This window comes from Aphelocoma coerulescens, chromosome 5, assembly GCF_041296385.1.
Source record: "Aphelocoma coerulescens isolate FSJ_1873_10779 chromosome 5, UR_Acoe_1.0, whole genome shotgun sequence".
In the NCBI taxonomy this organism is placed as follows: Eukaryota; Metazoa; Chordata; class Aves; order Passeriformes; family Corvidae; genus Aphelocoma; species Aphelocoma coerulescens.
The window spans coordinates 24,810,905-24,838,446 of record NC_091019.1 but is presented as its reverse complement, the minus strand read 5'-3'; the positions used below and the strand labels follow the sequence as shown (position 1 = coordinate 24,838,446).

General features: G+C 35.0%; 1 protein-coding gene across 15 annotated transcripts in view; it reads left to right on the top strand.

The window, feature by feature from the left end:
* Positions 1-27,542, top strand: part of LRRC4C (leucine rich repeat containing 4C) — a 513,517-nt gene that overhangs the window by 357,501 nt on the left and 128,474 nt on the right. For 14 of the 15 annotated variants that reach the window (XM_069017154.1, XM_069017152.1, XM_069017148.1 and 11 more), the window contains 2 exons: positions 7,698-7,893; positions 9,261-9,705. The gene's annotated coding sequence lies outside the window, so the exon portion shown is untranslated. Of the gene's footprint in view, positions 1-7,697; positions 7,894-9,225; positions 9,706-27,542 lie in introns of those variants that run through there. The other variant, XM_069017157.1, reaches the window with a different exon arrangement.

Below are 27,542 nucleotides of genomic sequence, written 5' to 3'. Positions count from 1 at the left end.
AAAACATAGATAAAAGTTGTGATGCTGTGGGCTTAAAGGCTGTGTGAAGGTACTTAAAGGGAATGAAGATACTAAATCCAGTTTTGGACACCTTCTCCAGCTCTGGACTAAATTTGTGACTTGCAAAGCACGTGTCTCTTCTGTAGTAATGGATTTGTATTTTGTTTAAGCTCCATATTTTAAAGACTGTGGATAATATGAAGGAAAAAAAAAAAAAGTAAATGTTCAGTTTCATTATTGTAAATCTGGTAGCTAGTTTCCCTTTACTGTGTGGATGTCAGAGGTCAGATGTGTGTAAAGAGATGTGAATATCAGCAGAGTCAATGCAAATATATCTGTAGACTGAAATCCCACCCAGGTCAGATCCAGCTTCTAGTCCTTTAGGTAAAACAGATGAGATGGTACATTTTTTGTGTGACCAATATATCTGTGTTTTGTGGACAGGAAACATTTCAGGGTAGGGTCCTTTTTTTCATAGTGAAAAGCCTTCTCTAATGCTTTTGAATAGTATTTTTTCCAGTTTATCTTGTACTGTATATACACTGGAGATTAAAAGTTATACCTAGAAAAACATATCAAGGAGTAAAAGGCTATTCAAAGCTAAAATTAATAAATTCTGCAGCCACACACTGTGGGAGGTCACTAGATAATAAGAAATTAATTGCTCCTTTTCCATGAATTGCATGGGGGCAGAATTCACAGCCTAAATTGTGTCATGCATAACATTCACTGCTTTCAGTCACTTTGTGTGACTTAATAATGGAAGATCTTCATTAATAACAAATAATGTGTATACCACATCTGCTTTTCTGTAGTTTAAAAGTATATTTTTCTCTTTTGGTTTTCCAGAAGGGTATTTGGTCTGTTTTAGTATATGTGGTTGATAAATAATGATGGCCCAAATGCCACAGGGTTAAAGGATTACTTGTTTCTCAGGGAATATAATAAGCTTTTACACAAAAGTGTTTTACTTGGAAAGACAAGTTATTGACAAGAAAATGCATGTATAAAACAAGCAGTAATGTTTATTTGGCAAATCTTGTTTTTATAATTAAGCCATCTGGTGTATCTAGTAAGATTATATAAATATCAGTGTATAGCTGTCCTAGAAACACATGTTTACAGAATACCTGTGGTGCTTATTACTAGAAAGTTCTCAAGAAATGAAGATCTGGCAGAAAGAGTCTGGAAGAAATTCTTTCTAGAGTAGATGTAGTGCTCTGAAATGAGTAGTTAACAAAAGTATCTATTCAGTGAGATAGCTACAGGTGGTTTGAATATAAACCAAGGTAGGCAGTGACAGACAACACCTCCTCTGTGAATGACATAAATCATTCAATTGCACACAGCTGGCTAAAACACCAAACTTGTCCCCCTTAGGTATTTGAGTCTGTGCCTCTTATTTTGATTAAAAATAATTGTTTCAGTGTAGTATTGGGCTCTAATGCAAGGGTGAAACTAGCAAACAGCAAATCACAGGTCATACTGAGAAGTCTAGGATGCCAGTTAAATGATATGATAAAAACAGAACAGAAAGAATGTATATGTGCTCAGTAATTTTGATGTTTAAAAATTTTCTGGACCTGGAAGTTTTGGTATTTTTGGGAGCTGGATTTAGATCACATTTGATCCAAATTTGCTTTCCCCTAAATATTGTGTTACAGTATATATAAGGAAAACAAATGCAAATAGAGTATTTAATACTGCAAAAATCAAATTCTTTACTACCTTGCATTTGTAGCTGAGCTTGCACATACATTTTGTTCTTTCTGTCTGTGATGATTACAACAGTTTGAAAAAAAAGGTCTGAAATTTCTATGGTGAAGAATCAGACCTTATTTGTTTATTGATATAAATAGCTAGTTTGAAGATAAGCTTCAAAACTCAAAGGCTGCCATAAGGTCAAAACAAAGCTCTTTGTATTTGCAATATTTAATTAGGTGTGATAATACTTTTTTACATTCTATATAATAACACATAATCTTGGGGAATTTATGTGGGTGTTCTTAAGACTGCTGACATTCTACAGAAGCTCATTATTTAAATTAACTTTCTGAATGGAAGGTTTGAACTATGACCACCGTGCTCTCACAAGATACTTTGTACCTAATATTGAACTTAGTGTTGTTCTAATGAGAAACTATATGGAACAGTTGAAGATAAATTATTTTTCTTTTAATCTAACATTTAAGAATCATAATGTTTCATTTTTTAACTTAGAAATTATAGAACCATATAATCATAAAATGGTTTGGGTTGACAAGGACCTTAAAAATCATCTAGTTATAAATGCCCCTGCCATGGACAGGGACAGTTTCCCCTACCCCTGGTTGTTCAAAGTCTCATCCAACCTGACTTTGAACACTTTCAGGAATGGGACATCTACAGCTTCTCTGGACAACCTGTTCCAGTGCCTCACCACCCTCACAGTAAAGAATTTCTTCCTACTATCTCATCTAGTCCTATTTTCTTTCAGTTTAAAGCCATTCCTCCTTGTCCTATCACTACACACCCTTATGAAAAGTCTCCCTCCATCTTTCTTTTAGGCCCTCTTTAGTTACAGGAAGGCCACACTGAGGCCTCCCAAGAGCCTTCTCTTCTTCAGGCTAAACAACTCAACTCTCTTTGCTTGTCTTTGTAGGAGAGGTGCTCCATCCCTCTGGTCAACATCAGTGTGTCTGCTGGACACACTCCATCCAATAGGTCCTTCTTATGTTGGGAACATCAGAACTGGATGAGTTACTCCAGGTGAGGTCTCACAAGAGCAGAGTAGAAGGGGAGATTCACCTCCTCTAATCTGTTGGCCACACTGCTTTTGATGCAGCCCAGGATACGTTTGGCTTTTTGAGCTGTGAGTGCACATTGCTGGGTCATGTCCAGCCTCTCATTCATCAACACTCCAAGTCCTCAGGGCTGCTCTCAATCCCTTCTGGTACCTGTATTGGGATTGTCCTGATCTAGGTGTGGGACCTCCCACTTGGCCTTGTTGAGGTTCATATGGGCCCACCTCTCAAGCCTGTTAATGTCCCTATGGATGGCATCCCTTCCCTCCAGGGTGTCAACTGCACCACACAGCTTGGTGTCATCGTCAAACCTGCTGAGGATGTGCTCAGTTCCACTGTCCATGTCACCAACAAAAATGGTAAACAGTGCTGGTCCCAATGCCAAGCCCAGGGGAACACTTCAGGAACATTTGGAGACCATCACTTATCTCCACTTGGACATCAACCATTGACTGTAACTACGAGATATTTGATACGATCAACCCGTAAGCAGAAGAGAGCTCACTTTGAATATAATAATTTGGATGTTTAGGTCTTAGTACTTAAAAAAAATCCTTGGAAAAAAAAAATCCTTGAAAAAAAAATCCTTGACAAAAAAAAATCCTTTTTGTAAGAACAGTATTATAATGTGTCCTGTCGTATTAGAGGGACAGTTATTTTTTATCATTAAGGATATTTCAAAAGGAACATTGATTTCAGATACTTTAAGAAGTTGAGACTCAATACCTGTTGCTTATCATTTTGAGGATTTAGCAGCTGGAAAATGATTGTTTACAATCCTGATAGATTTGACCAGCAGATTTTCAAGAAATCTAGTATTAACCTCAGATTTTAGCCTCCTTCTGAATACTGATGATTGTATTTTGTATCCTATGTCTGACACCTCTCTATTGTTACACTAAAATGGCAAAAAACCACAACAAAACACCTAACTCTTCCACCACCCTCTCCTCTGCCAAAAACCCCAAAACAACCCCAAAACATCAAAATCTTAATTGTTCTCTCTTTTAGAGATATATACTTTGGCTTTCCATAAAACTACTTTTCTATACACATAACTGGGGTACATTTATTATAAAGTTCCTCTTGGTTCTTGAAGGTAGAAAAAAACTGTATAAATATAGGTTTAGGCCTTTACCACCTTTACATTCAAATAATATTCAAGTCTTTTATTCTGTACTTCGTTTGCCCACCTCCAGCTTCTGTTTTTCCCACTTGAGGAATCTGTTCATTATGGCCCATCTGCCATAGCTTCAGGAAGAGAACATGTCTTGAACCCAAAGAATCACTCATGCATGTTTCTGATCTTTATGTGTCTAGCATGCCCATTTGTTGTGGGACCTGCCACTGTCATTGGGAACATACTTTGCTTTTTGCTTCCTGACTTGCTTATCTTTTTGGAGATATGTGTTTGCAAAGCTATCAGCTTTTCCATATGCTAATGCAGTAAGTTCTGATTACTTTCCTCTGAGTAGAGATCTTTAAAGGACTTTGCACAGAAGATTATACCTTATGCAGTTCTCTGTCATTTACTATACATTTGGAGCCAAGTAAATGAGTCCATATAAAAAATTAAAATCTTCCCCACAGCACTTTGTGTTGATTTTTAATTATGAAGTGTGGCTTGTAAAACTGGGATTAGAACCAGCTTTCTCCAGTATTAGCAGGACAACTCTTTGCATAGGAATTCCCAAACTGGTTTGTTTGCCACTTAACAGCCAGTGGAGTATATTGTGTATGTGTATGTTGTGAGTATTTGCATAGCAGCCATCCTCAGCAGAGCATGTTGATTGTCAGGGCTGTAACAGCTGCTCAGAGAGCAGAACTTTCTGCAGATGAGTTGCCAGAAAACCCTTCAGCTGTGCACTACTGATCCTGGCTTCTTCACAGACCAAGCCACAGTATTAGCAGTAGTTACATATCCATTTTTGTCACTGGTCCATTAGTATAATTTTTATGTCCAAGATAAATTCACACCACCTTTGTGGAAATTTTTTTGCCAGTAAGATGAGTTTTATGGTCCTCTACGTGATGTCTCATCTTTCAGTGACTTTCTGCTTTAGGAAGTCTACCAGCTTGGATGTTTCTAGAATATACCTTTATGAGATATTGTGAAAATCTTGTTTTAACTCTTTAGTTAAAGATGGAGAGTGAGGGAAAAGATATAGAATGTTTGGCACCAAGGAGACAGAAAGACTTGTTCCAAATATTAAGGTTCTTTAAGGTTCTTATCAGTGCAAATGACAGCAGGGCTTGCCCTAAAAAAAAAAAAAAAAAAAAAAAAAAAAAAAAAAAAAAAAAAGTAATAATAAAAAAAGAAATTATTTATTTTCACACTTTGAGCTCCAGAGCAAGCTCTGGATGATGTCCATAATAGATTCCCCTTCTCTATAACCAATAACAGAAATTTTAAATTGTTACTATTTACAGAATTTCTTAGAACAGAAAAATTAAGAAAATCAGTCTTGAGTTAAATTTGAGGGTTTTTTTATCATTGTCCAGTAAAATACTACAAACAAAACGACTCTTCAAAATGCTACTAAAATGCTACAAACAATTTAGTAGTTAGAAGAGAGAATATTTCCTTTTTATGAAGCTATTTGTTCAAGTAAACTAGAGAATTAGGTCACAAAGCAGATGATGTGTGTCTCCACCCTTTGGACGATCTTTGCTCTTCAAAGTGCTGTCATTTACATCAACCCGAGCAAGTTTAGGATACCTTTTCCTTGAAAGCAAAGTGAAGATAAAGAATCTAGCTGAACATTTATGCACCATCAAGCAGCAGAACAGACATAAATTATCATATATTCATTAAGTAAATTAAACATGACACCTTCAGGGCTGTAGCTTGAAAGAGCTACAATGGAGATGAGATAGATGTGAAGTAAGTTAGTGGGAGAAAAGCAAGAAATGCTCTACACAGAAATAAAATAACCTTATATGACATAGAAGGTAGGTGACTTCCCAAATCTATTAGAACCATGTCTGCCTCCTCAGAGAAAAAAATTGTTGTAAATGATGCTCCACCTAATGGGAGAGTAAGCATAAAGACTATCCAAAATTTATTTAGAAAACTTTGCTTATGATTTCAGATCTACAGTTTGTTTTCTGAACTGTTACACAGAAGTATAACCACAGAAATGCTGGCAAAAACAGTTGTAGAAAAAATGTAAATGCAAAGCAATTTCACAAACTCTAGAGGAATTTGTCTCTGGGAGGTAATAAAAAAACCCAACCCAAACAAAAAAAAGTACTATTCTTACCTAAGAAAAAAATAAAAAGCTTGGAGAGATGACAAATCAACTTCTTCCTTTCTTTTAAAATAACCATTTTAAAGAAGTTTTTTCAGCTGCTTGAGTTACATTTCCACTCTAGTCTTCTCTGTCAGATATACTAACTGAAATCAGTTTAAAATATTAATTTGCTTAACACACAAAAAGTTAAAAGGTGCTGTATTTATTGCTTTCACCTTTTGTCCCTATACTTCTCAGAGGAGATTAATGCCATATGCTTGTTTTCTTTTTAACGTACAGGGCAATATATACAAGATGGGCAACAAAATGGAAAGAGGTTCATTTTCCTAAAGCCTTAATGAGCAAGAATGTGCCTCAGGCAAAACTAGGTTAATACTCAGTTCAAGAATCTAAGTAGATGTGTCTGTGTGGCTGAGGATCTGCACCTAAATTTACCTCCCTAGCTGAGATTTTGCTTACTTGATTAGCGTGATAGTAGTCTATATACCTTTGAGACTTAAGGTAGGGAAGGTCCTTAGGATTCTCCAGTAAATCCCATTTTACCAGCTGTTTAAAGCTTGCTCAAAAGTTTTTGCACTTAGATAATGCCCTTAAAAGCACAACTCCCCATTGGAGTGTATGAGCCATAAAAGCAGCACCTGCAGTTTAATTGGAGTTTAATTCCCAGCTGTTTTTTTAAATCATCACATACAGTGTGTTTTGTAATGGGAATCTCGATATGCTTTTTGAGGTATTTTTAATGAATTTCTCCTCCTTAAGTTGTATCTTGGTGTGCTATCAGCTGCTTGAAAGCCTTGTTCACTTAAGGCATGACTATAAAACAAACACTCAAGTCCACTGTTGTATCTGACAGTATCCTGACTATTTTTAATTAGGATACACATAAGCAGAGATGTTGTGCTATCCAGAGTCTCTTTTACACCAACAGCCTTTTAGACCATATTCCTGTGCCTGAGAATTCAGAAATTTAGTTACTCTCTCCCTGAGTACCTGTAAAAGCAATGAACTTTAGATTCTGTAGAACAGACAGGATTTTGAAGAGCCACAGGAAGTTATTAGCCAGTGCTATTTTAAAATTAATTTCCCTTTCAGTTTGGGATGAAGGTTCTATTTGTAATGTAATTTAACAAGGCATAATGCTTTCTTCCTGGCACATGTTGACAGAGTGTGGGAAATTGAACAAGACTGGCAGAAATGGCAACAGGGATTTGTGTAAATTTTACTGCAAACTTGTGTTGATGAAAGCAAGATATATTCTAAATAAATTTCCAAGGGACATAACTAGCTCTTTTAAGATCTGAAAAAGATCTTAATTTTGGATGGGAAATTAGTTTGCCATAAAAATAGATGTTAAATTACAGGCTAGAAAATTTGATCAAATTATTGGTTGCTTTTTCTTTTAAAGATAAATATAGACTAGCTACTTCTGGGTTCACATGGCATTTCCAATATTCAGATTCTGGATATCACTTTGAACGTACTGAAGACATTGTAAGAGGAATTTTGCCTTCCTTATTATGTGTGCCTGGGAAGACTTAGTCATTAGAAACTATGGGCATCTTTTATGATTGGTATGGATTTGATTGCCAACTTTAAAGTGTTGACATTTATGACCATAAAAGTTCACTGTTGTCTTTGGGTCTTTTTATATTTATTTCAGGTATGTTTCAGGACAGTTACACTTGCTTTGCCTGTGCCTCAGTAAAAAGAAACTTGTAACCAGCTTGTTCAAGTTAAAGCCAGGTTAATGAAACTTTCTGAATCTATAGGATGGGGTTGCAATCTGGATCAGCTACAGCTGTTGCCTTTTCAAAACATGGCTGTGGGAGGAGGTAATGCAGCCATGGCCTTTCAAGGTACTGATGGATATTCAATTTTAAGATATTCAATTCAGATAAAGGACACCAGGCTCTGTGCCTGTTAGATTTTAGATATATTTGCACATTTCCCAGGAGAGAAGTTACATGGCAGCTGAAAAAGTCATATTGGTATGTCATAGCTATGACAGTTTTAGGATGATATCTGTCTGGGCTTGCTATTAATTTCTCACATTCATTTTCATCATTTACCTTATGACTAATAACAAACCAGATTCAGTTAGTGATTCTTTGCAGACATTGAAATATGAAGCTATCGTCTGCATCTGCTTGAAATTATTCCAGAGCACATCGTTATGGTTTATGTGGATTAGGAAGATCCTGGAATGTCTGGAACTATAAGAACTTGACATGTTTATCTTTTTCTCTGCTTCTAAAGGAAAAACTTGTAATGCAGAGTTAATAGAAACATACTTAACAAAACATGGTATATTTTCTCAGATAGATGGGGAATGGCAGGTGATCATGCATTTTTATTTACCGAAATTTTGGTGATTATATGAAATGACAGTCTGGAGGATAGATATAGATCATATTTTCTTTTAAAGGAAAAGTGCTTTTTACCAAAATGCATTTAATCTTTCCTGTTAGGAAATTCCTTAAATAATACAGTGTTATATTTTTGTAATCATTACTTCATAGTAGATTCTTACATAAATGTCATGAATGATTGGTTCAGGTTGCTCAAAGAAGCAGCAGCAAAGGTATCAGCAAAAGTCAGTTTAATACAAATTTGCAATAGCAGGACAAAGTTTGATGGCAAAGTTCACTCTATTACTTACTAGATATCCCATGAGTTTCTGATCAGGTCAAGGGAAGAGACACTGCCTAACTCATTACTCAAAGCTGAGGAGTAAAGAGAATTCCTGAGACTTTAGAGCAGCCTGAGGGTGTGGGGAAACACACCACTCCAGTTATTTGTGACATCTGCTACAGGATACAACACATGATCTTAATTGCTCATCTTCCTCCTTAAGTTCTACCTGCCCTGTGAAAGAAGACAAAAAATGGGCTTAAACATTGGCTCTACTACTGGAAACTTTTATGAAGAATAAATAAGTACCTACTTCTTCAGAAATTTATAAAAATAGTCTCACATTATTAGAGGTAGAGTGGGACAAGGGAATCAGGGAGTGGAGATATGGTATCAGCTGAAGAGAGGGAATATCCCTTCTTTTTTTTCTGTGCTTTTTGCCATCCATCAGTATCAGTGCTGCCTTTACATAGTAACAGTGCTATTAATATTTATCACTTCATTGCTTTAAATTTGCAGATAAAATGAATTTTCCAGCACAGACCAAAAGCACCCCACAAGTACAGATGTGCTCTTCATATTTCAATTACAGATTTTGAAGAAGGCCCTGGTATTGTGCAAAGAAGAGCTTTTGAAAGTAAGTTCTACATACAGATAATGGAAACTTTGGGTGGATTTTTAAACATAGCATTTATTGCCTGAGGAGTGAATGGTAGGGAACAGTGATTAGACAACAGTTTACTTTCCTTTTTGCCGGTGCCATCAGACTGGAACCAAAAGATTTCCTGCAAAACTCATGAAGACTAAAGCCTTCTATTACATGAGATAATGAGTTTATGGATGCACAAGAGAGACAACTTTTGAGCAATTTCAGCTACAGGGTAGAAAACCAAGATACCAGCCAGAGGATGCTAGTGATGAACATTCCCTTGGTGCTCTTCCAATACATTCTCAGCCCAATGACATCTTGTAATAAAATAGGTGGACCATTAATATATCCTGCTTATAAACTGCTCCCAAAGCTCACCAGCTACTTGGTAAGTCTTGGAGTCATTGTGAACATCATATAAGAAGTAAGATCCTTCTGAAATGTAGTTACCCTGAATTCAAAGCCTCAGATTTTGTGGCTCTTTAGAAAGGTGCTCCACTCTTCCATTCCTACACCTGAAAATCGCTTTATTTAGAATTAAATTAAATTGCTTTTTTTCTAGGATTGTAATTTGGTTTGTGGGACACTGTAGGCAATGCTTCAGTTTTACTTTATCTATCGCTCTGCTTGAGGGACACCGTATGTCTCCATCTCATTTTTCCAATACAGCAAGTTTTAAGGAAATATTGTTCACCTGTGAAGGCATTTCTTGCTGGAGGAGCATAGGAAAATGCAGTTGAGACAGCCTGTTTGACATCACGTAGAATATTCTTGTTCCATACCTAAAGATTTCCTGTAAATTAAAGATTGGATTAATCCACTTTAATGGATGTGGGGTGCAACAATGTGACTCTCCTGCGTTTTTTTCCTTTTGCATGGGTGATTAGCCAGGAGGTTTCTGTTCACTTAGATTTCCACTGAAAATCTATGCTTCAAAATCGGACAATGCAGACTTCCCATATCTTTTCATTTTAATATGGTGACATGTAAGATATAGTTGTTGCTGAACTTGTTATTGATTCTGTGTTGTCCTTGAATCAGATATTTTCACAGTGCCAAAGAAGCAGAAAATAGATTATTTGGCCAGGAGAATACATTTCTATAGAAATAAGAGTGTTCAGAAAATTTTAGGTTCGTTAATAATGATGTAAGTTGACTATAAAACCAGGTTCCAAAGTACTGTGTTTTCTCATATCAAAAGACTGAATCTATTAAAGGAATAGATCTTTCTTTTCATGAAAATGCATCTTCTACACTCCTTTATATATTGAGGGTTAAAGCATAAATTAAGAGGATTTTTTTCGTTCCTTTCTCCTTTTTTTTTTTTTTTTTTTTTTTTTTTTTTGGAAGGTAGTGAAAAGTAGTTAAAAGTATTTAGATCCAGTTTCCATAAAACTGATGAGCTTGTTCTTTGGGATATCCTGTGGCTTTAATCAGAGGATCATTTGATGCCCATATTGATCTGTAGATCAGGCACAGCTTGCATGTGTGTACACATGCTGCTTCCTATAATGGCATGAAGGTGGTAGCAGTTGGGTAGCATATGCTGCTAGTCTGCTGCATGGTTACACTGAATTTGCCCATTAAAATCGTGTGTAAATAGAGCTCAGTGGTGATTGATGGGGCTGGATGTTTTCTTACAACATATGGCTGTGGATTTCCAGGTATTTTTTATGTTTTGTTTTTGGTTGGGTTTTGTTTTGGGAAGTTGAGACAGTTAATCTATTTCTGATTCAATTCATCCGGTTACTGCAGGAGATGCTGTGAAAGATTCATAGTCTTCTGTAGGGTTAAACTATTTTGATACCTGATATACCATATTACTGAGAAAATACCTGTCTGGTGTTTTTCTGAGATTGCTTTTAAAACTAATAGAAAGTATTATATTAATTCTAGATGAAATTTAAAACCAAGGTTTTGTAAGGAGTAGGAGTTACTTGTGTTCATTGATATTTCCACAAAATTTATGTAGTGTTTTTTGTTATAAATTATGGTAAATTCTGTTCAAATTCAAATGAAGCTTATAACTGTATTCTAATTTTTAAGTACTTTTCACTATATTTTTTCAAATCAGAGTGTTTCTTCTTTTTTTTTTTTTTTGACTTGTAATTGCTTTGCAATGTTTCTTTGTGTACTAAAATTTTGTCTTTATTTCATGACCAATACAACAATCTTTGATGTCTTGTTCTGTACTTTATTAAGTCATTTGAAGCAAGTTGAAATGAAAACTTTAACAAAGAAAATCTGGATGTGATCTACAGTAATATAATACAATTTGATAGTATTTTATATCTACGCTGATTCATTTAGCTTGTATTCTATCATGAATAATTGTTGAATGATAGCACTGTCTCATTTTGAAATATTCACTTTTCTAGCTGTCTGTGAGGGCAGACTTAAGTTGTGAGGGTCCCAGAGAAGCGAGGATGATATATGCCATATGACCCTGACAAGCTCTGTCTTTGACAGTGTAAATGAGTTTTCATCTTTTCTTCACCACCTTGCAGAACTGTAAAAATCATGAGAGGTCACTGTACAGCAATCAGGAAAAATGTGGGACAGTAGGAGCATCAGGGTCAAGTATGCAGTCAACCGTGACAAAAGCCATTTACTTAAATTATAAAATGCTATTTGAATGGCTGGAAATTTATATATTGACTATAACTAAAGTTTATCTTACTGCCTGGAGTGTATGCTGATTAGAAACTCTTAATGATCATTTCTTCTAAATTAATGGTCATGTGGAAGACCAATGGTTCAGTCTCTGACAGGGACAAAACTAGGCTGCCTAGCAATGCTTAGCCCCCTTAATAGAATATGGATTATTTTTATGGATGCTACAGTTTCAAGCCGGTATCTATAAGGCATAGCTAGAAGCCAGATTCCATTACTCTAGCTCTTTCAATTGCCTGTGTGATCTGTCTGCACTATCTTTCTGGTTGTGGTGACTATGTCAGATCAGCCCCTTCTAAACTCTGAATTTTTTCCAAAGTACTGCAGAGCTCTGTAGTTTAGTATTCATGCCCATGCTGGGGAAAGAAAAGTCTGGTAGAAAATCACTGTAGTGAATGAGCAACTAAATTAATCAACTTTCTCATCATGCCAACAAACAGAGCTTCCTGCTTCAAGTATCTACCTCTGCTTTTTATAAAAATGGGAAAAGAATCAGACTCTCATAATGCTGCACTGAGCACTCAGGCTCATCTCACTGTCAATTTTAAAAAGGCCATAGAAGGCCACAGTGATGCTAAAATATAGTGACCCTTGCTTGAGCAGTGATAACACGAACTAATAACCCAGTACCAGCCTATTATAAGGAGAATGGATTCTCCTGCTAGCTTCAAGCCTTAAGGGGTTCAAAGTGGTTATTGTCAGTGTGTAGGGTTTTCTTTTGCAAAGCAGAAAATATGCAGTTTCTGCACAATAATAGAAGGTTGGGTATTTACTGAAAATAATAAAACAATGAATAAATCAGCAACAGTTTGTGGTTCAACTCTGTTTATTCTGTACCCAGCCATCCCCCTTCATGTAGTTAATCTGTTCCTCTGCTTTGCCATTTACACCATCAGTATTTGTGTACTGAGAGCACAATCACCATCAGTCACTACAAACCCCCTTGCTACCTCACCACACAGCTGTATATTTTAGGATAGAGCTTTGAAAATGTTGGTTCTGCTGTTCAGATGGAGTGACGTTTGCTCCCAATCCAAGAGGAAAGGGAAGAGGGTTTTTTGTGATTCCAGTTCTCAGCCCCTTTCCCAGTGGGATAGCGTATCCAGACTCCAGGCTTGAGGGACACCAATAGTAAAGCCTTCATTTTAAAGGATTATACTTGACATTTAGACAGATATTACTGTATATGGATATCCAGATCATTAACACTTAGCAAAGTACATCTCATAGTACTCCTGAGAGCCATTGTTGTACCTGCTTTGTTGATAAAATGAGGTACAGAAGCCCACAGTCATTCTTAAACACAGCATTAGTACAAAATTAGTGCACCAACTAAGAAATCAGTCAGGATTTAAGAGGGTAGTTTTTCTATACCTGCCCTCAAATAGGAGTGAATTTCTCCCTAAAGACACCAAAGTTTAAACTATTAAAAGTATTTCTTGTCTCTTTGTGTCTGTACTGAGCTAATTCTGGCTTTAGTTTCTGACTTCCTGAGTATCCATGTATTTCCCTGTAGATAGTAAAAGCAGAATGTATTTTGTACTGGGTACAATATACATCAAACTTAATTGTTATGCCACCAAATTGCTATTTTGAAATGACCTTTACAGATAACCTTAGAAACATCGTTTTCCTGCCTCCTTTAAAGTAGTGTTTAAATCAGAGTATTTTTTGCCTCCAATGGAAAGGTAGCACTACTCCTTCTACTACCCACAGGACAGTAAATCTTCATTAAATAATGAGAAATCTTTATGGTCAGTACATTGATTAAAAGTGAGATATCTGCATCATGCAATTGATTCTTTGAATTAACTTGGGGGAAATACTGCTGCTGAGACAGCCAGTGTCATGTCAGCTGTTCTAACTATCCATTTGTCTTCAGCAGAGGGGAAGGGAATACAAAACAATGCACTACAATACAGTAATACAGTTGTCTGTTGTTTCCATTGCACCTTGGAAAACAAGAGAACTGAAATGGCAGGTTGAGCATGTTGTGCATTAGGTGAGAACAATGAGCCAGCTTTGCCTCTGAGTGAATAGAGAACAGAAGACAAACAGCAGCAATACCAGGTGTACTCATTACACAGCAGAGTGCTTTCTGGGCTATATGTTCATGCTAATTTGCATTCGTGGAGCACCATTGATCCAAGGTGATCCATGTAAATATCTATCCAGTGGCTAAGGGTGCTGCCTGAGGTCTGGAACCATAGGACAGGACCAGCAGCATTGTGAGGCTTGGATGGCTTCAGTTCAGTTCCTGTCTCTGCAACAGAGTGAGGTTCAGTTCCTGTCTCTAGTTTGAGACAGGTCTTGTTTGACATTTTTTTCTGGAACTGTATCAACAAGTATTAGTCTTTTTTTTTTGTGTTCCTTCTATAAGGACTACCTCCCATACCAGAAGGGATATCACCAGACTGTGTCACAAAAAAGCCCCCACCACACCACAGAAGCAGAAAGTGGAGTTCAGGTGTCTAGGAAATCTTTCATTCCTTAGATGTCATGCATCTAAACTTGGGACTAATAGAAAATTTGGTGTTAACGCTGCAGCTTCCTTTAACATTTTACTACTCTTGGTTTTATCAGTAGCATTTCACTATCTTTATGCATTTTACTATCACTAATAATGTCTTACAGCTTCATCTGAATGGTTTCCAAGCCTTTAATTATCTGGCAAGAAGAACTGAGTTGTTCAGTATTAGATGAGTTGCCTAAATGAAATATATAAATGGTATGTCCTACTCACAAGATGTTTTTGTACTCAAAATTGTCTTACTTGTGTTTTTGAAAACACTATATTCAGTTTAAAAACCAGACATGTTTAAAGAAAATCTCCTAATGCAGGAGGTAGTGATTATCACAGTGAATACAATATTGCTTTAAGTATCTTTATAAATATTTTATATATATGTATACATATACACACTTTCAACATGATTTAAAAGTCTCTAAACCATTATCTAAAAGTGATTTTATCCCAAATACCCTCATCTCACCTTGAAAAAAATCCCAACAGAAACTTTCAGTGACTGTATAAAAGCAGATTTCCACTGTATCTGTCATTTAAGAGCAAAATCAAATATTTAGGGCTTGTCATCAGGGTGAATATCTGATTCAATAGTCGAGAAACCCAAAGGCTGTTCTCTTGGTTTGCATAACTTACTGCAGGTATTATTCCTCTGCTCTGAACTGGGCATGAAGGGTGCACACACCTCACTACATAATGCAAGCAGACTCTCCTCTTGTGTAGCTGCTCCTTCTTTGGAGGTGACAAATGAAATAATATTTCAGTTTCCAAAGGTTTCCAGTTTTTAAAAACAACACAGAAGATATGCACATATTTTTTGGCATCCAGGAAAAGAGTATTAGTCAAGAATCAATCTTATTTCTTTCATCAAGGTCTTAGAGGTGTTAGTTGTTTTGTATCTTCTATAAACCTGCCATGAACTTCAACTAGTATGAGTTTAAGGAAACAGCTTTAAGGAAACAAGAAGTTATAGCGACATTGAGTTTGCAAAAAATATATTGAACATATAATTTCTATTGGCTTAGCACTTACAATGGTGTCTAACATATGAATCTGTTGTTCATTATTCTCTCTTTTATAGCTATGTTTCAGGTACAAGAAGTTATGGTTTACATTTTTATGTTGGCTATTGCCTTTCAAACACAATTTATTTCTCAAAGACAGACTTATATTAAACATTTTCTTAATATAGAAAAAGTTAGTAATTTATAAATAAAATTGTAAAAAGACTTTAAAAGACTAAAAAATAGGAAGCAGAACAAAAAAACCCATCAAAAGTGATATAGGAAAATGGAAAAGAGTAAGTTGTTTGCAAAGAGGTAATATTTTTATTTAAGACTGATTATATTAGTACCTGGTAAATAATAGACTTTTCAGATGTGATCAAAGAAAATAAAAAAGTAATTTTTTTGCAATTGATTGGAAAATTTCCAAAATAGAAGAGAATAAAATGTTAATCAAATGCCATTATGTCCAGAGTATTTTACCATCACAATATTTGATTCTGTGCTATGGCCCTTGGTTCTGGTATATTTGACATATTTTTATTCCTCAATACACACCTTGTCAATTTTATTTCAGAAGTGTCAAATAAAAATGAAAACATATTTTCCTGGAAAATCTATATATACACACCCTTTCTGTATTCTGAAATCTCCTACCTTTCTGAACAAATAAGAGGTGCCTGGTCAAAGGTGAGGAGTAATGGTGAGTGCAGCAACAATTAACTTATTTGCACCAATTGACATCTGGGTAATTCTGAAGGAGTTTTCTGTTCCTTTCTTCCTTCTGACATTTTCATCTAATAGTTTGACTCTTTAAGAAAATTATCATTTCTGGCTTTTTTTTTTTTTTTTTTCTTTCCTGTTAAAGTGCTTTTGATACAGATCAATGCATCTGAATGTCCCTTTATTTTTAATGGTGCGGCAACGTTAGATACTGACAGCTGGAAACCTTAATTGAGCAGATGACAGGAAAGTAATGGACATTTGCAACCACTTTTTCTGTCTGACCTTGTATTTAATATCAAAGGGTAAATGTTCATTTTTCTTGGAAACCTTGAGAAACTGAGGGAATACAGAGGCAAGTGAGAATCTGATCTTGCTTAGACGTACTAGAATATTGGTACAGTAAATCTGCACGTCTCACATTTCACCTTGTCTTTTAAAAAAATGAGGACAGATACATCCTGCTTTGTTTGTGGTCATTATACATAACATTGTGCTATGGATGCCTATCCATAGTTCCTATATATCTATGAAATACTGTAACAATTAAGAAAAAATGAAAGAAAAATCATGACATTTGCCTGGGTGGAAATTGATGATATAACCTGATATAATCTAAACCATCCTTAGATTTCTTCATCCTTAGATTTCTCACCAATCTAATGACCAACATCACATCTTAAAAATCCAAAGTGTTTTGGCATTTTCTTGGGGTTTGTGTTTTGGTTTTTTTTTGGGGGGTGGGGGGGGGTTTGGGAGTTTGGGTTTGGTTTTTTTTTTTTTCAGATGAAGATAAGATTCAAGCAATCCAGCATCTATCACTGCAGGATGTGTACTTCTAATACCTACTCCTGTTCTAAGAGTCTTCTTTATGACAAGCAGAAATTAGTAATTTGAATTCCTGAATCATGAGAGATCAGTACTCCAACTCACATAGGTTGACTACACGTTGCATATTTAAGTATTTCCAGCTCTCTTAGAGTATTATTACTGCAGTGTATGCAGTAAAATTTAAAAAAACCCTTACATTTTCAAATCTTTAACAAATCTGTAAAATTTTGGTGCAACTATGATGATAGTTTTATAATGCTTTTTATATTTTTGTAGACGATATCTGGATTTATTCTAAAGATGCATGGGGCATTTCTCATTACATATTAATGATAATGTATCTGATGTATCTGACGTCTGTTCATAGATATATGTGCTTTTATAATTGAGAAAAGGCTTTTATTTTCTTTTATTTAGATAAAAACCACTTGTCTTTCAGTCCTGCGTTCACATATTTGTTGTACCTGTAAATGTTATTTTCTTTATTTCAGTAAGAGTAGAGTTAGGAACTTGTTCCATGAGGGATTTTTTTCCAAATGACTTACTTGCCAAAAGAAAGCACTGGAACTGGTAAAAAAGTTAATTATTTATACAAGTTCTCTCACTTGAAATCAGAGATATTGCCAAGAATTTCAGTTGCACGTTGTGCAATAAAAGAAGAAAAAGACACAGATCTTACTTTCCCACAGTAAGCTGGGATAGAAGCCAGTCTATAGAATAGCAAAAGCTGATCTTTGTTGGTGTGGCTTCTACAGAGTCAACTACAATCATTTTTCTATAGTATGAATGGACTAATGAGAACATGAAGCTGAGCAGGAAGAACCTGGAAAATAGGTGAAAAAAACGTGTCAACAACGAGGTGGGGTGGGAAAGTTGTAAGGATATTTCTCAGAATATTTCTGAGGATATTTCTGGAATGTTTCCAGGATGTTTTGTTTAGCGCTTCTAGACATACAGATAGAGAAGGTCTTGACCATGCTCAGTGTTAAAGCTATGAAATAAAACTCTGACACTATGAATGTCAGGTTGATAACCTTTTTGTGATAATCAAATACAATTTGGTTAATTATATTTCACCCCTGAAATTTTATTCTTCTCTCTCTGTTGGTTACAATGAGAGACCTTTCTTCCTTTGCATTCTTTCCTTCCAAGCAGTCTGCTTTGTCAACTCAAAGCCAGTGTAAAAGATTCCCAGTTAGACCAGTAGATTTTTTCCCTTGTTTTGCCCTATCTGATAGAAATATCTTTGTAGTTTAAAAGATAATGAAGATAGCTGTAATCAGAAATAGGTGACCTTGTCCTGAAAATTAAAGGGATTTACATGCTTTTGCCATGTTTGGAGCCTTAGTTGAAAAAAGGGTACATTTTGATAGCTTGTTCTCATCAGTGCCTCTTACTTAACTTAGGCACGTGCTGTGTTGGCTTATGTCACCTCTAGGATGTAGGCCAGACTGTATAGAAAGAGTTTAGTGTCTTCCTAAAGCATTAGCATGGGACAAAACAGACTTTCAGTGGTGTTTTTACCTGTTCCTATAGAAACTGAAAAAATGTGTGGTTCTATGAGCTCTGAAAATCCTGTGTTGTGCTCAACAGCTGCACAGCTGTTCAGCCTCACTGCCAGTCTCTGTTTCACTGGGGCAACTGAGCCCTTAGAAAATTAAGTACCATCCCCAGGGCTCCCTAAAAATTTTTCTTATACAGGAAGGATATCTTAAGCAGGTGTACTTCCTATGTCTCCATTCTTATTGTTTCCTGCACCTCTGGAAAAGTTTGGGCAATGGTCTGGCAAGCTTTGTGAAACTTGTAGGAGCCAGGTTAACTGTATAGTTGTGAAATATTATTATTATTCGTAGTAGCACAGTAGGTCTTCCTGTGCAAATATGTGTGTTTACACTTGTACCTAAAATGTTTGAACAGAACACATTTGTTAAAATCTGTAGAAGTGGCTTCTAGGGGAGAGAAGAGAAGAACCTTTCATTGCATTTCTCTTCTGAAATGCACCATTGACATGCAGTGGAGGGAATAAGCATTAAATTTAATTAATAATGGATTTTTTTTCACCTTTCGGCTTTGAAAAGAGAATGTTTCTCGCATTCTGTAGAGTTTTATTTTATTAACCACACAAAGAGAAATAATGCTTCATTTAACTATGTCAAAACCAATCTAAAGTCTCTGCTATTTACTTTCCTTTCTATAAATTTTAATGCATTTTTAATTCCACACCACTGGTTGGCAAACCAACCATTGAAGTTATTGCTGCCCTGTAATGTATTTCAGTCATTTCTAATAAAATTGGACCTTAAGATGATTTATTATTATCTCTGTACACTATGAAAATGGATTTGCTGCCTGTGCTGGGTTTTAGCCCTTTCATTACTATGGGTAGGTATGTACAAGATTGAAGAAACAAACAAAAACAACTAATCGGAACACAGACAATTTCTAATCTTGTGTTCTTTTGTCAGGAAAAAACATGTTTGAGGGAGAAAATACAGAAAATGGATGAGTTTTTTATGCCTTTGAAGGAAGTTTTCCTGAAATTAAAGCAACAGATAGATTAAAAGTTATTTTAACAGGATTTTTTATTACAAAAGCTGTGGTTTTTTCTCTTTGAAATTAATCCCGACATATTTTGTAGCAACTTTCTTAAGCTGTTATGGAAATGTATAAATTTATTTTGCAAAAGGCTGTATGTTAAAAATTGATTTAAGACATCAGCAAGAAGTTTGGAAAAAGATTAAAAAATAAAATAACTGAAGTATGTTTAAAATATCGTATCAAAATGCTGTATCATAAAACATCCTTACCCTTTGAATTTGTTTCTTCAAATACAATAAGAATTCCAAGTTCTCATTTTCTGAAAGTCACACCAAAAATGCCTTGTTCATCACACCTATTACAGGAAAATAATTGCTATCAAATCAAAGCATAATCTTTTACATTAAGTTCTTTACAAGTCAAAATGGTTGACAATTGAGTTCATGTTATTCTCTTCCCTGACTTCTGAAGAATTTCTTTGTGTCCTTAACAGTTTTTCTGTTTTTAGAATTTTTCTGTTCCTTTGTGTGACTGTTCCTAGTAACCCAACATTTACATACTCAGTGTTTTTCATGGGCAATGAAAAAGATTTTCAGCTGCTGTTATGACTGGCAGCTGAGCAGCTTTTTCAATCTCTTTCCTTCAAGCTGAGTTTATTTTATTCTGAAATTGTCTAAGGAACGTCAGGTGAAAGTGAACAAATCTTCCTTTATCCTTCCTTGTGGCTAGAGGCTCTCAGTTTCTAGACCAGATATTTTGCAAATTCCTGTAGTCTTTTATAATTATTAACCTTTCTTAAAAGAGCTAACAAAACCTTTAAAGTTACTTTCATCATATTTTGAAGGGAGGAGCTATTCCAGGAAATGATATCTTGCAAAATTTCCTTGAAATATTTACTTTCTGTCTGTATTAGTCTAAATTAACCATGTTTGTCTTTAATAACTACACTGTATGGCCTCTGTGATGGAATTGGGCCTACTGAAATTAGGCAAGCTTGATTGCCTCTTAATAGCTCACGTATTTTGAAAAATCAGCTCTTTTATCTTTACAATGTTGCTTTATTTTGTAAAAGTTACAGCCTGCACTCAGCCAGATGACATTGAGGACAGTTTTTGTAGGGCCTATCATATCTTCATGCCTCTTCATCTCTTTGGTAAATCTCATTTGTGTAGAATCTGAGTGTAAAGTACCCACATGGTACATAGGAACAAATCTGTTCTTACAAATTACTTTGGTAATGTAAAAATACACTTGGCACTTTGTGACTCAGCTTATCTATTTTTAAAAAGTAGATAATGGCAAGGTATGCTAATCATTATTTTTTGCTTCTAGTGTGTTACTAACAATAATTCTACAAGATATGTATTTAAATATATCAACTCTTGTGAGATCTAATAGACGTAGATCTGCTAAGGTTTTTAAAACATCTCGAAAGGTCATGTGTTAAGGTTAAATTAGTCTCTCCTCACAACACTCTGCAACTTCTAATCAGAAGGAGATACAAATACAAGCTAGATTGCAAACGGAATGCAGGTATAAACCAGATTGCAGAGGAAGGAGATCTCATGTGGATTTTATTGATATGTATCAAGTGGCTTCTTCATAGCAACTATAAAAATTAAATGACAATCCATATTTTCTACTGCAAATTAGAGAATTCAAAAAGGGATAATTTGTTGGGGTTTTTTAAATTCTACCTTCTTGTTATTCTGTTTGATCTTCTATGTCCTTATGATTAGGTGTCATTCTCAAAGCAGATGGTAGCAGTGGTGAGAGGCAATCTCCCCTTACATTTATGCAATTTTTTTGGTGTTCTTTTTCACACTGGTGACATACTTCCCCATGTTGAACTTTATCAGTATCTGACCTTAAAATCACAGAGGTGGTAGGATCAAAGAATAAACATTTTTAAGGTGTGGATAAGAGCTACAAGAATGATTAGAGGTCAAAGGATTAATTTACAAGTAAAGATTAACTGAGCCCAATATGTAGTATATAGTTTAGCGAAATGAATTGCATTTTGGAAGAAGCATCAAAGGGAGAGCAAGATAACCACCTATAAAGGATATAAACTGCAGTGGCTGAATCAGGCTAATCAGTCACAGACTCAATGTGGACAGTGCAGAGATTTTCAGAGCTCAGGGTATAGAAAGAAAAAAAGTTATCCTGTCTTTTAGCAAAAGAAGGCAGGTCTGTTCACCCTGGTATCAAATGGTGATATGGGGAACAACAAGTAATTTTTTGATTTACTTGCACTGGCTTCCTTGAATATAGACAACTCTTCTGCTGTTCTGTATTATGAAGCAGGCACAATCAGGCCCAAATACCAGAACAATTTAACTCTGAAAATTGTGGGTAAGTATCACTGCCAAATAGCCTGACAGTGGAACATAATTGTGATGAACTATTTATTACATCCTTTAGAACTGGGCATTACTGAGTCAAGGACCAAATCTCAATTCAGTATTCCAGATTTTTTGTGTAGAAGTTTTATGTCAACTTTCGGGTTCAAAGCCTTTTCCATACCTGCTATAAAACTATTCAAACACCGTTTTCCTAAATATCCCCCAAAACTGTCAGTTTTTCATCTTGAATTTGGCTACTATTTGAGCTGAACATTTCATCTTTCTTCACATTTTCTGAAGCCCTTGAAAGCCATAAAGGCCCATTTTCTTCTTCTTTTGCCCTACAGCATGTTTTTACCTCTGCAAAATATCATTTATACATTCGAAAGAAAAAAAAACCAACAACACTGTCAGGATAGTTACACAGTGAAACACATTGGTTGGAGAGGTTGTGGAGTATTATCCTGGGCAAATTGCTCTGGTTGACCCTACTTTAAGCAGAGAGCTTAGATGAGATGATCTCCAGAGGCCTCTTCCACCTTCAAGTACTTTGTGTTTATCTGAACTTTGGCTTCCCTAACTGAATAATGACTAGAAACTTATGTCATGTTTTACAGTATATATTTTTTTTAAAGAACATTGATTTCAAGAAATCCTTTGGAACCTTAGCTTGAAAATGATTTTTAAAGAAATTTCTTTTTAATTCCAAGAGCTGAATAAACTTTGGTGTATCTTCTTTAAACATTAATTTGACAGTCCAATCTTTTTAATCCCTGTTGAATTGTAAGACAACCATCATTTTTATTTTGTCTGGCTAATTAATTGGCTTTTTTTATTACTGTATTCTCTGTAATAATTGGGTTTACACAATGGAATTGTTCCCATGTGTTAAAGTAAAGCTATAAAAGTAGCGTTTACTAACAGTTCTGTTTTAATTTTATTCTTAAAATAAAAATAATCTTAAATAATCATTAATAATCTATGTAATTTTAGTTGTTAACAAGTTGGAATTATTTTCTTACACTCCTCTGTCTCTCCACCTGTTTTTTTCTCCTTTTTCCCTCCACACTAGTGAGAGTGTGCAGAAATACTTTTTGCAGTCAATCTCTACTACTCGTATTTATTTTGGTAGAAAGAGAAGAAGTCTAATAAAAATGAAAGACCAGTTTTCCTTAAATTGAAGAGTTGTAGTGGCTTCCTTAGATCTAACACGCTGAAATGGTTCATTCCTGAAGAATTAGTTTAGCCGTTAAGAAATCAAGAAATAAATACTGCACACCTCAATCAAACAAAGGAATTTAAATACCTCAAGGGAAAGTTGAAATGAAAATATATGGGCTGTTTCCAAATGCTGACAAACAGGAAAATCAATACGATAGGCTGGGGGTTTGCCACCACTAAAATCCCCAAGTTTATCTTGTGTTGCAGCATTTTCAGCAATCACTCTATCTAATTGTGTGCATTGTGGATTATGAGGTGGTGATTGTGGTTTGGTTTTGTTGTTTTTTACTCTTGATTAAGTGCATGGTTGGTCTCAGCATCTTCACAGCACCTGAAAACTCTGTGACAATGTCTGTTTTTCTATCTATAGCAGATGTTTCTGTTTTGAAAGTAGCTGTATCAAAGTTGTACACGCATCAAGTCATAATCTGAGATGATTGGTGGGATAAAAGACCATTTGCAAAGAAGTGGCAAAAGTATAAAACTATCAAAATCCATCATCTTAAGTGTGTCTTTAATTCCATGTGTCTTTAATTCCACCTTTCCAGGAATAAGGAATAAACAACTGATATTGATCCCTTCATCTGTCCAGAGGCAGGAGTCTGAAATTTATAATTTGCAATATTTTATGTCACAATGTTGCCAGCATTAGGACAATATCTGGATTAACTAATACAATGTAGTTGTCTTCTAGGTAGTAATGATGGCTCCTATCCAGATGGGAGGGAAAATTAGATTTTACTAAGTTTTTTAAATCACTGTTCAGACAGAGATTTATTTTTTTATGTAAGTTTTTATTTTCCCTGTCCTTTGTGAAATATTTTGGGTTTGAAAAGTCTTACAAAACTTCCATGAACCACATGAGCATGCATGTTGTAATCCTATCACAGTCTTGTACGCGTGTAAGCTATTCAGTATTGTAGGTGTTAAAGGAAGCTGTTTTAAGACATTATTTGAAAGACCATGTCTAATCTTGTCTCATAATCTTCTTTCCTGCTTTCCCTGGAAAGGTGGAGACTATCTTCCCAAATTTCTGAAGTCTAGGGATGCTGATGATAAAACTTGCATCACTCTATATTCACCTTGCATATTCATTTCCCGCAAGACCACATACTCTAAGAACATAAGTAATTCCTGTTTATTTACAAAGTAGTTGTTTACAGACTGCAAAACTTCTATGGCAAAAACTTATTTTTCATTATTCTTCTTTATTCAGGATTTTAAAAAATAATTATTAGTCAACTTTATTTGTCTGTAATATTTGTTTGGATGAATAGACTGAAATAATTTTTTTTTTTCCTAATGTTTGAGTATTGTAATTGGGCTTGAAAGAATTGATTGTGAATTCCAGGTGATTGCTTGTGCATATGACTTGTAGAATATCTCGAGTTTCTGCCCTTCTGCATTTCTAGTCTCAAGTATTAACAAGAATATTTGTGCTATTGGCTTCAATCCAAAAAATCACTGGTGCTTGCTTAGCATGAAGAACACAAGCAGTGTTTTTGTATGTACTGATACTGCACATCTGCTCACATGCCTTGTCTGACTGGGACCAGTTTTACAGTAGAGTAGAATGCAAATTAATTAAAATGCCTTTACTGATAATGCCAAGAGATAAACATTTGACTTCACTTATTTTTTTCTCACAGTCTTTAAAAATCATGTATCGTGACTTACAAGACTTAGAAAAAATTTTCTTTCTGTCTGTGTATTTTTGCTCACTTTGAAAGGTAGTTAGTGACAGGGTATGAGACCCACATAGGAAAATAAAAGGTAGAAAAAGTTAATGAATTCATCTAGTTAAAAATATGATTTCTTCTTGTACTGTACTGGATGAAGTTTCATCTTAAATTTTTACTAATCTTTTGAAGAAAAGAGTTGAATTTTAAATTTATGGAAATTAAGAATTAGTCAGGTTATATTTCACTGTGTAACTCAGATTCTCCTCCAAATTAATTCATGATTGGAAGACCCAGACTCACCTGCTGAAATAAACACTAATATTTTTTTCCACAAGCTGCAATAATAAACCTCTTCATACAGGACTTATTTATGTTTCGCTTCTGTGATTTTCTCTGCACACTTATAATAGAGGGATAAAATGTGATTACTCTGAGGAGGTAAGTAATGCTTTATTTTCAACACATTTTCACTTGTCTGAAATCAGATTGGTATCTTCTTCAATGTATTGGTTATTTGCCAATATTTGGTGTTTAAATTACAGTAATAATTCTTCTGTAATTCAATAAGCAGCAACTTAATGTGTGGTTTTGGATCTTTAAATATGAAAGAAATTATTTTATAAGTCTCCAACTTCAGCTTCTGCTCTGAATAAATACATAGGATGAATTGAAAATATTCTGCTGCAGATATTTAGTCTACCAGTAATTTCTGAGAAAGATCTCTTGTAATGAGCTTATTTATGAGACTACGTCCAGAGGAAAAAAAACCAAACAACTGAAATGAGCTGAGTTAAAAACAAACAAGTTGGGGTGTGAACACTGAAAAGTCCTAAGGCACTAATATTTGCCCAGCATTAGTAACGATATTATGTTGTATTAACTGCTGAGTACAAGGATATAATTGTTTCCCCTGAAATACCTTGGTCTACCCTAAAGAAAAGTATAAATCTATAGTTTATCTTGCTTGCTGTGCCAAAAAATCATTCAGAGTCTCATATACAGGGGATAAAACTGTTTCAAAGACCAAGGTTCAAGTCCTTTCTTGTGTTTGGAGAGGTACCTTCATCTGTTCCTGTCTTAGGCAGAAGAAATGAGGAGAAAAGTCTTTCTCAAAAAGCCTGCCCTTCTTGAACAGAGGGAGCCATCTGTCAAAGAGCTGACACTGCTGAGTGTAGTTTCGAAGAATGCTATCCTACTGAGCAACAGGCTTGCATCTGAGAATGGTAATGACCAAGAGAATGACCTCTGCCCTCTTTAAACTTGCTTTTTCTAACACTGGGATCTCTGAGAATGTAAGTGCTCTTAGTGCTTTAAAGTAACATCCATTCAACATGCTGAAAGCGCCATTCAGTTCAGGTTGAGTTAAGCAAATGGAAAAGTATACAAAATACTGGTCTTGGTCTTTTTGTTGGAAGAACTATATTTTATATATATAATTGGATACATTTATTGTCCTGCTTTCATTATTCAGTTTTTGAGAAAGCAAAGTAAAGAAACTGATCACTGTAAATTCCTGAAGTAGAAGGAAAAGTAGTTAACTCTGGGAATATTTAGATTTTCTTTTGACTCAGTTTGCACTTTTCAACATTCAGTCAATTGTCTTTTATGAGTCTCTTAATTTCATTCTGTATTCCTTCCTTAGGGAGTGTATAAATACCTTCCTTCATATTGTGTTTACAGGAAATGCAAAAAAAAGTCTCAAGGAATTTTGGAGAAAGCAGTTTTAGAGGTCTTGCTGATGGGTGCAGAATAGAATTAAGCAAAGGGCTAGTGATAAAGATTGCAAAAACTGATGGAATTAAGAAGTTAGATTGATCTTGGTCAAAACGTTTTAACATTATCAGTCTTTTTTCAAGAATATCAACAAATTAACCTCTGTGATCTCAAGAATTTAATCCCATTGGGACATACATTGCTAGGTGCAGATGGTACACAAAAGTATGATGGATGTAATTTGAGAATATACTTCTTACAAAAGTCTTTTCTATGTATGAGAATTATTTGTGCAGTCTCTCTATACACACGCATATTTAATTTTTTTAATATATAATACTCTAACAATTTTGGATTATGAGTTTTGAACTAAAGAAAGCTACAAACTCTCACCTAATGGCCCTGACATTTACTTTTATACTAAAGATATGCATTAAATCAAGATACACTGTCCCTGATAAAAATAGCTCTTCTCAGGATGTTAAGATTGCACATCCGTTATTATCTTCCCAAGGAGAAAAACATCATGAGTTTTCTATTGCTAAGGAAGGCCGCAATACATATGCCTGGTATCTTATGTGGTCATTATTGTAGTATTGTAGAATCCTCAAAACAGATGGGGAAATGTAGAGTGAAATTAAATTCAAAATTACACAGGAAGTCAATAGCAGACTTAGAAACATAAATGAGTCTCTTGGTTTGTTTAATATAAAATTGCCCATTCATTTTAAGAAAGATGCATTATCTGAAGTAAGAAACTTGTGCAGAGACTTTCCAGAAATCTTTACAAGTTGCTGATACATAGAAAAATGAAGGTCTCATATAATTATCAGGGTTCCCTTCTTGAGGATAGGGTTGTTGTTGTTTTCTTAAAGCTACCTTTTCAAATTATTTTAATAATTACTAACTAAGAAAAACCATGTTAGCTGATTTCTTTTTTTTTTTTCACAAATATGGATTTTTTTCGATCA